The sequence below is a fragment of the Microtus pennsylvanicus genome, chromosome 7, assembly GCF_037038515.1.
Source record: "Microtus pennsylvanicus isolate mMicPen1 chromosome 7, mMicPen1.hap1, whole genome shotgun sequence".
NCBI lineage: Eukaryota > Metazoa > Chordata > Mammalia > Rodentia > Cricetidae > Microtus > Microtus pennsylvanicus.
The window spans coordinates 1,528,965-1,539,197 of NC_134585.1; positions in this window are offsets into that span (position 1 = coordinate 1,528,965).

Consider the following 10,233-nt stretch of genomic DNA (forward strand, 5'->3'; position numbering starts at 1 on the left):
TGAGTGCTTGATATGTAATAAGGTGCTTAGGGAAAGGAGCGGGTTGTGGATCACAGAGGCCCCAACTCAGAGGTAGATAGGGAAGAAGTAGAGATCAGGAGTTACAAGTAGAAACAACAAGTTATAGTCAGAAGGATGTATTCACATCCCAAGGAAACCATGGAGTCTGAGCAACAGTGTTAAGAGGAATGAGGGCCAGCTGGGGGTTTTAGGGGAGGAGATGGTTGTAGCATAAGAAAGAGCTGTGGGAGAGGGGAACGGTTACAGAGTCATCCGTGGTACATGCCTGGGAGGGGCAGACATGGTTCTTAAACTATGGACTCTTTTTGCAGAGGAGTCTCCTGTCTCTGAGAAATGCTGCTGACATAGCTGTCTACATCCCCCACAACTGCCACCCTGGTCCTGGAGAACCCCACATGCCTCCACGGAGCCCTACCTGGTCCTGGAGGAGACCAGTAACCTCCGGGGTCATGGAGATAAATGAGAGATAACAAGTTCTGCCCACGAAGCCCAGGACTGCATCCTTCAGAGGAGATGGGGGCTGCTTCGTATTCCGTACCCCCCAGGAGTCCCTTCCCAACTCTGTTTGGGTCCCTTGAGAAAGATGCATTCTTCCCTTTCCCGGTTTTTACCAGACACAAGAAGGAGGACAATGCATTGGTCATTTCACAAAGAAATAAATACATCCAACATGTCTGAGGAGAGAACCTATGTGTATGGGTGGGTGTCTAGAGCTCTGGAGGGAACTGTCCGGTTACATGAGGGAGCTTTCATGGTGGAATCTGTGCAGTCTTCACAATCTCCACAGCAAACTCCAGAGACCTCGCTTGAGATTCTTGTGTTCCCATTTTCTTAGTCTTCCTGCCCCAAGCAGGATCCATTATCCTGGTATTTTAGCTATTTTTCTATTGCTGTGATGAAACACCGTGACCAAGGCAATGTATAGAGGAATGTGGAATCAGCCTTCACGTCTGGATGAGGAGAATCACGCTGGGGCTGGGAATAGGCTAAACTTAGAAACAAGGCAGACTTAGAGCCATGTTGAAAAGATGATATGACAGTGAGAATCAGGAACTACGATATTTGCTAAGTAAGCAGTGTAAGCCACGCAAGGTCAGTTTCAAAGCTGCACTGGGTCCTTTACACCTACTGCTAAAATTCTTTTCCAGGGGGAAAACATGAACAATCTCCCCCCTTCTCCCAGAGTCCCTGTGACAAACCGAGGCACAGTTCCACCAGAGTTTATTCGGTTTCCCTGGGGCGCATAGAGAAGAGGCTGTTTACAAGTGTGGGCGCTCACTTGTCCTTGGGCACAGCCAGCATGACTTCAGGGGTGGACGTGATTAGGGCAGCACAAGAATGAAGACAAGACAGATACACAGAGAAACGCGGTAGGCGGTGCTCTCTGATGAAGCTGCAGCACCCAGGAAGCTCGGCACATTTATAATATAGTGTTGAACTAGGGGTGGGTATTGCGTACAGCTAAATAAGGAGGCCGGGTTTGGAGTGCACAGCTGAATCAGAGACCTGTTTAGCTAATCTTGGCAGGAACAGTCTTTGGGCTGTAAGCATCCAGAAGTGAAAGTGATGGACGTTTTCTGGGAACGCTATCAAGACCCAAACCAGAGGAGGCGTTGTCGTTCCTCTGAACCAGCGGGGAAGGCTTTGCCATTTCCCCATGAGTCTGAGGTTATGGAGTCCTTGACACGATTGTCCACACCAACAACACACATCCACTCAGGGATCCGTCCAATCCCCACATAACCCACAGTAAGTGACACATGGAGAGGCTTTGCCCAGCAGGGATCAAGGTTCCCCATAATTACATAGATAGAACCCCCCCCCACTGTGTTCCCTGGCCTTTATATATTCTAGTTCCTCCCCAACGTCACAGGCAATTTCATACAGAATTTCATACAACAGACAGCAAGGAGCTATTGATACTCATGTGTGGGTCTTGTGTCTCTTCTTAACTCTCCATGAAAGTGGTGTAAGCAATCAAGAAGCCCAGATGGAATAAATCTTTTGCTCAGAGACACAGCTGAACTCGCCCGACAGCAGTCACTTGGCTCAAAGGAACACTCACAACAGACGTCTCTACTTTATCACGTGCTCCTCACACTGATAAAGTCATAGTTCCTAAATTCCTTGTGCTGTCAGGTCTTAGAGAAACCTGGGACAAGTCTCACCCCGTACCTCCGGCTCCTTCCAGCACTTCTCGCCCCCCCCACTACCCTGAGCCCCTCCCTCTCAGGGGCTGGACTTCCTTCCCTTCGCCCAGCTTCTGGCCCCTCCATAACTTAGCCATTTTGGACACACGGTCTCTTTGTCTCCTGGCTTGCTCCTGGCCTCTTGGTCTGCTTGCTCCCCTCTCTCTTCTCCTCTTCTCTGGCTCTCCATCCAACCCGCCCTCCGACCCCAGCTCATGGCCTGGTTCAGTCTGAACCCTTCCAGAAGCCTCTGGCTGGCTGTCCCTCGTATCTACAGTAACTTTCTCCCCAACCATACCTAGAAGCAGTCATGTCCTCATTTTTTTTTCATCCAAAATTGACCTCTCTCACTGAAAACAAGCACGGGCTCTAAGCCTGAAGCCCCTGCAAGTGTCTCCCTTTGCAGCCATTGGCTTTCCAAAGAGGCACACAGAAAGTGTCCTCAGAATGCCGGGCGGTGGTGGCACACACCTTTAATCCCAGCACACGGGAGGCAGAGGCAGGTGGATCTCTGGGAGTTCGAGGCCAGCCTGGTCTACAAGAGCTAGTTCCAGGACAGGCTCCAAAGCTACACAGAGAAACCCTGTCTCGAAAAAAAAAAAAAAACAGAAAGTGTCCTCAGACTTGACAACTTCCCTAGGTCAAACTGCTCCAGAGTCATTCACTGTGACCTGTCTCTTCTGATGACACTGTTTTCAAACTCACGTGGCCGGGCCTCCTCAGCACTGGCGGTTTTATAGTCTAGATACATTCTAACCATGACCACCCCAGAATTTTTAATCCAGAACCCATCTATCCTATTGATGGAGTAGTGTGTTCATCAGTGGTCTGTCAATGTAATAAAGTATCTGTCAGTGGTCTGTCATTGTAACAAAGTGTCTGTCAGTGGTCTGTCATTGTAACAAAGTGTCTGTCAGTGTTCTGTCATTGTAACAAAGTGTCTGTCAGTGTTCTGTCCTTGTAACAAAGTGTCTGTCAGTGTTCTGTCATTGTAACAAAGTGTCTGTCAGTGTTCTGTCATTGTAACAAAGTGTCTGTCAGTGGTCTGTCATTGTAACAAAGTGTCTGTCAGTGGTCTGTCATTGTAACAAAGTGTCTGTCAGTGGTCTGTCCTTGTAATAAAGTGTCTGTCAGTGTTCTGTCCTTGTAACAAAGTGTCTGTCAGTGGTCTGTCATTGTAACAAAGTGTCTGTCAGTGTTCTGTCATTGTAACAAAGTGTCTCAGTGTTCTGTCCTTGTAACAAAGTGTCTCAGTGTTCTGTCCTTGTAACAAAGTGTCTGTCAGTGTTCTGTCCTTGTAACAAAGTGTCTCAGTGTTCTGTCCTTGTAACAAAGTGTCTGTCCTTGTAACAAAGTATCTGTCAGTGGTCTGTCATTGTAACAAAGTGTCTGTCAGTGGTCTGTCATTGTAACAAAGTATCTGTCAGTGGTCTGTCATTGTAACAAAGTGTCTGTCAGTGTTCTGTTCTTGTAACAAAGTATCTGTCAGTGGTTTGTCCTTGTAACAAAGTGTCTGTCAGTGGTCTGTCAATGTAATAAAGTATCTGTCGGTGGTCTGTCCTTGTAACAAAGTGTCCCAGTGGTCTGTCCTTGTAACAAAAGGCTGAGATGAGCTACTTACCAAGAGAGCTTTATTTTGACTGCAGATTTTAGGGGTTTCAGCCCATGATCACCTGACCCTGTTGCTGTGGGTCTGTGGGTGGCAGAAGAGGAGAGAGGAGGGGGCCCCCATCTTCTTCAAGGTTCAGTCTCCAGTGGCTAGAAAACCTCCAACTAGGCCCCATCTCAAAGTTTCCACTCCCTCCCAATAGAGCCACACTGGTTTAGTTTTTGTTTGTTTGTTAGTCTTTGAGATAAGGTCTCACTGTGTGTCGCTCTGGCTGGCTTCCCATGCATGACAATTTTAAGGCCTCCTCAGCCCGAGCCTGCTCTAAATCATTGGGTTTTAACTCAGGCATACACTCATAGTGACTCTTCAGAATACACCACCTTCTCCTCCAGGAGGCTCCTCCCTGCCCCTCCCTGTCCCTCCTCATTCCTACCAGCCTGAAGTAGCCACTATTTTAACTTAATCATCATTAGTTGACTTCTCCCTGAACTTGCCCTCTGCATAAATGAAGCCACACAATAATAGCCACTGCTAGAAATCCTTTTGAAGGAGTGGAGTTGAAGCACCAGTACTTAGGAAATTTAGACGTGAATTCCCACCAGAAGGATGGTCCTCTCTGCCACCAATAGAAATGAGGGTCCAAGTACTAAGCAATGACAGCAAACGGGAGTGTGTTTTCCCTGACACCTGTGACCCCGTGGCATGCACTGAAGCTCACCGCTTTGAGAAGCCTAAAATCAGTGTTCCTGGTGGTTAGAACCATGGTCAATGCTGAGAAATCATTATGAAAGACAGGCCCAGGGGGATGGATGATTCTGAGCTTCCTCCCCACTCCTGGAAGAGGACAACAGCCTGCTTTATAGGACCCCAGAAGCTGGACTCAGTCAACACCCACCTTCTCCATCCTTAAGGAGTCCAGGGGCCACGGAACATGTCAGTCACACAGCGACACCCTCCAAACCCCCACCTTCCCTCACATGGAAAAACTCAAGTTTTAAGATGTTTACAATGTTGTATGTTGCCTGCATGTGTATATGTGCACCCTGTATGTGTGTGGTGCCTGAAGAGGCCCAAAAATGGGTGTGGGATCCCCTGGAACTGGAGTTACAGGCAGTTAAGAGCTGCTTGTGGGTGCTGCGAACTGAACCTGGGTCCTCTGCAAGCAGGACACAGGCTTTTAGCCTTTCCAGGCCCCCAGGTGAGATTTTAGTGGCTGATTAGCATCTGATTCCCAGGTGCACTCTGATTAAGTCACTGTGGCCAAGGATCCCGAGTCCTGACCTGGCCATGGTGAGGCCTCCATGGAGGAAGAGCCCAGCCACAGGCTGTTGTCTCCCTGCAACCCTGCCATACCCCTGAGATCAACAAAGGAGTGATTCAGCCCATAACGTTTCTGCAGCGTTGGGGGCGGAACGTGAAGTTCTGTGCACATTAGACGAGAACTCTACGCCTGAGCTACAGCCCCAAACCTCCCCGCTGCAATCAAGGACAGGCGTCCCACCACCATACCTGACAAAGAGCTGCCCAGATCTTGTCACAGATGTGGGTCGGTCGGTCTGTGCCTCTCCCTTCTGAAGCCTAGATGAAGGAAGCTTCCATCAACCCTTCTGGGAGGACACACTGGAGTCAGTCACACAAGTAAATCAGCTCCAATATAACTAGTCATGTGAGCACACCTTTGATATCAGAACTTGAGAGGCAGAGGCGGGTAGATCTTTGTGAGTTCAAGGCCAGCCTGTCTACAGAGAGAGTTCCAGGACAATCAGAGCTACAAAGTGAGACTCTTATCTTAAAGAAAAATAAAGGAGCCGGAGAGACACTCAGTGGTTAAGAGCACTGACTGCTCCAGAAGAAGACAAGGATTTGATTCCCAGCACCCATGTGGTGGATCACAACCATCTACAACTCCAGTTTCGGGGATCCAATGTCCTTTTCTGACCCCCAAGGCACCAGGCACTCATGTGTTACATGGACATAACACATGCAGACAAAACACTCATCTGCATAAAGTAAATAAATCTCATAAGAAGAAAAATAAATATAAATGAATCAATGAATGAATGAATAAATGGAGCTGAGCGGCCAATATATTCTCTCTACCTGCCAGCCCCGCCTATCCTTTCTCCTCCCTCGCTATTGGCCGTTCAGTCAGGTGTTTCAGACAGGCAAAGAATCACAGATTCACCGACTTAAACAAATTGCAGCATAAAAAAAAAGTCACACACCTTAAAACAATATTCCCCAATGTATGGATGTATATCACATGCATGCCTGGCGCTCAAATACCCTTGAACTGGTTTTACAAACAGCTGTCAGTCACCATGTGGGTGCTGGGACTGGAACCCAGGTCCTCTGCAAGAATAAGTTCTCTAACTGCTGAGCCATCTATCCAGCCCCTTTGGTTCTTTTTTTTTTTTTTTTTTTTTTTTTTTTTTGGTTTTTCGAGACAGGGTTTCTCTGTAGTTTTGGTGCCTGTCCCAGAACTAGCTCTTGTAGACCAGGCTGGCCTTGAACTCCCAGAGATCCACCTGCCTCTGCCTCCCGAGTGCTGGGATTAAAGGCGTGCGCCACCACCGCCCAGCCACTTTGGTTCATTTTAAAGGAAAAAAAGTGTGAGAAATTTTACTTCTTACACAGGGTCACCGACCACACTCCTTGTCTATCCCCCACATGGAACATTCCATTCCAAATCAACTTACAAATGTCCCCCATTGTCCATTTTCAGTACAGGGTCTCATGAATCCCAGACTGGTCTCAAACTCACTGTGTAGCTGAGGATGGCCTTGAACTTCTGATCTTTCTGCCTCAGCTTCCTGAATTCTGAGATTGCAGGTGTACACCACAACACCCAGATTTTATGCAGTAATGGAGATCAAACCCAGGGCTCTGTGAATGGTAGGCAACAACCAACGGAGCCACATACCCAGCTCATCTTCCAAGCCCTTTCCCAGGTTTTATAAGAGCGTGATTCTTGCCCCATCCCCAACCAAAACCCCCTTTTCTACCATGATCCCTTCTCTTCCTACTTCTAGAACTTGTTCACTCAGGCTTTCTTGTATATTTGAATAACAGCTCCAAACGAACTCCTAAGTCCCCTCTTGCTCACTGAAGGTTAACGACAGTACCCAGTAGACACTCATGAAATATCAGTCGCCTGGTTGTGAGCATCCTTCCCTCTCATGGCTGCATACACACACTGGTTCATATGTACCTCTTAATACTCTGAGATCCTTCCTCTGCCAAGAAGCCAGGTTCCTGGAGAACGGAGCAACAGCTTGTTTGGTCACACATCATATAAAGTTAAAATTCCCACAGTCTAGCCTGAAGCTTTCACCATGCACTATGGTCAGACATACCACCAACACCTCATCCCATCGGCATCTCTGTTCCCTCCTGATAATTCTTTGCACTCCTTCCCCTGGTCCTATCAAATGTCAAATGAGATGTAAGCCATGCATGGTGTCTAGTCACAGTTTTTGGAGGAGGTGGGCTGGTATCTTAAATGATATTGGCTGAAGGAGTGGAATGTGCTCCCACAGCATCACAGAGCTTAGAATATGGAGGCAGGAGGATCAGGAGTTCAAGGCCAATTTGGGACACATAGCAAGTTTGAGGCCAGCCTGTATTACATGAGATTCTGACTCAAGAATTCAAAAGTAAATGAGTAAAAAGAGGCTCTATAGCAGAGTGCTCGCCTAGCATGTTCGAGACCCTAGGTTCAATTCCCCAGAGCTGCTGGTAGGAGCTCAACTCCCTGGCAAAGGGAAGAAAAAGCTGGTGGCTCAGCTTGGCTGGCAGAGCCCTGCTCAGCCCAGGGAGGGCTTCCCATAAATGAAAAGGAGGACCAAGGAGGGTCTGGCAGCTAGGGCATCCTTCTAGTCGGCATTGCTCTTGGTAAGTCCTTCTGAGTGTGACTGGGGTAGGGGGGCTCTGTCTGTGGCTAAATTCTCACTGCCAGTGTAAGTCACAGGATGCAGAGCTGGAAAGAAGTGGGCGGCTTGGCTGTGCACACACGGGCAGCTTGGCTGTGCACACACAGGAAGCTTGGCTGTGAACACACGGACAGCTTGGCTGTGCACACACGGACAGCTTGGCTGTGCACATACGAGTGGCTTGGCTGTGCACACACGGGTGATCTGGCTGTGCGCACATGGACAGCTTGGCTGTGCACATATGAGTGGCTTGGCTGTGCACACATGGGCAGTCTGGCTGTGCACACACGGGCAGCTTGGCTGTGCACAAATGGGAAGCTTGGCTGTGCACACACGGCAGCTTGGCTGAGCACACATGGGCGGATTGGCTGTTCACAAATGGGAAGCTTGGCTGTGCACACTGTCCCCACCATGCATGCACTTGACGTGTGTGCCTTCCTGAGTGCAAATCAGAGCAGTGTTTGATTCAGAAGTGATGAGTTGAGGCATTTTTATCTTATTTTTAAGTCATTTAATTCATTCTAGATTAATACTATTTAATTTTATTGATGGCAGTTTCATTAAAAAAATACTAAAAATGTAACAATAGGCTCTTGCTACAGTCATATGCCAACACGAGTCTACCTCCACAACCACACCCCAGATCCCGTACCCCAGAGGTGTCGTCCTTACAACCTAGTTCCCACCCGGTATCTCTCCCCACTCTCTGTGACACCCAAGGGCCTGTCTCCAGGTCTCATTCACCTGAAACCTCCCCTTTCCAGAGTCAGTTGGAACCTCCTTCTCATGTCCTGCTTCCCCAGGTGTCCCAAGGCCTTCCCTTGACTCTAACTGACCAACCGTGGAAGCCAGAAGACATTAAGCTTCAGGCCACATCTGCCGGGTTTGCTGGACTGTGTGCCAAGGCCAATGAAGGTTCCTTGGACTGGCGGCTCCTAAACTTTTGTGTGCATAAGTGTTACCTCATAGCAGTAAAGGATATGTTTCCATCTCCCCCACCCTGACTCCTCTGACCGTCTTCTTTAGAAGGATTCAACGCCATCTGGAAGGTTGTGCGGCGTGCACCCCGGACCCCCCCACTGGAAGGTTGTGCGGCGTGCACCCCGGGCCCCTCCACTGGAAGGTTGTGCGGCGTGCACCCCGGGCCCCTCCACTGGAAGGTTGTGCGGCGTGCACCCCGGGCCCCTCCACTGGAAGGTTGTGCGGCGTGCACCCCGGGACCCCCCACTGGAAGGTTGTGCGGCGTGCACCCCGGGCCCCCCCACTGGAAGGTTGTGCGGCGTGCACCCCGGGCCCCTCCACTGGAAGGTTGTGCGGCGTGCACCCCGGGCCCCTCCACTGGAAGGTTGTGCGGCATGCACCCCGGGCCCCTCCACTGGAAGGTTGTGCGGCGTGCACCCCGGGCCCCCCCACTGGAAGGTTGTGCGGCATGCACCCCGGGTCCCTCCACTGGAAGGTTGTGCGGCATGCACCCCGGGCCCCTCCCCTGTCCCTTTTGTGCACGCCGTCTGTAAAACCCCGCGGAAGGCTGGAGAATCAACAGCACTGCCCGCTGTGACCACAGGTCGCTGCCTCCTGCACGCAGATGTGGGTAGTTATGGGCTACACACTGACTCTGGGGTCGGATTGAGTTAAGCCTGCTCCGCTACTGTCTGCCCAGAACGGTTGCTTTATTTTGCTGATTTTCAGTCTCCTTGTTTCTAAAATTTGGGGGATGACAGATGCTGCCTCATGGAGAGACCATACAGATCTGAGATACTAATTCCTATGTGGGTGGCACTTTGCACGATGCTTGCAACATAGTGAGACTCCATAAGAGACAGCTATCATTATTGTCATTGTAAGGAGCAATATGAGATAGTAGCCGCTGAACTAAGCTAACTTTACGGTGGAACTGACCAGCAACACTTCCTCTGTCTCCTACCCCACTACGCCATGCACAGTTTCCAGTCAGAGCCCCATAAGCCCTGACCCTGGAGCCCCACAGTGAATCCCTCTGGAGCCACCACACCTGGGACAATTATAACAGTGGCAGCTCCTGGGTCCAGCACGGTGACAGCAGCCTCCGACATCAACAATACAGCAGCTACAACCTCCAGTGTCACCAGCGCAAGCTCAGTCGCTGCAGGAAGTGAGGGAAGCCTAGCGGGCCAGCTGAGACCATGGGAAGTTGCCCTAATGGATTCGGCCTCAGTTGCCCTGGCTACAGTTACTGCTGCAGGGCTTGCAGCCTCTCTTGTGAGTACTGACCAAGTAGGAACCCCTTTTCTAACCAGGAGTGCAGGCAAGAGGGTAGACAGCAGAGCCTCTTAGTGGGGGTAACAAGGAGAGGGACTGAGAAAGAGTTACTCAGAAATGGTGGGCTAGAACGGGCAAGAGAGAGGGTTGGGAAAGCCAGGTACTATCTAGATGATGTATAGCTGGGCAGAAGTAAGGAGTGAGCTCCCACAGGGCTAAGGGTGCTGCGGATGGAGAGATGGAA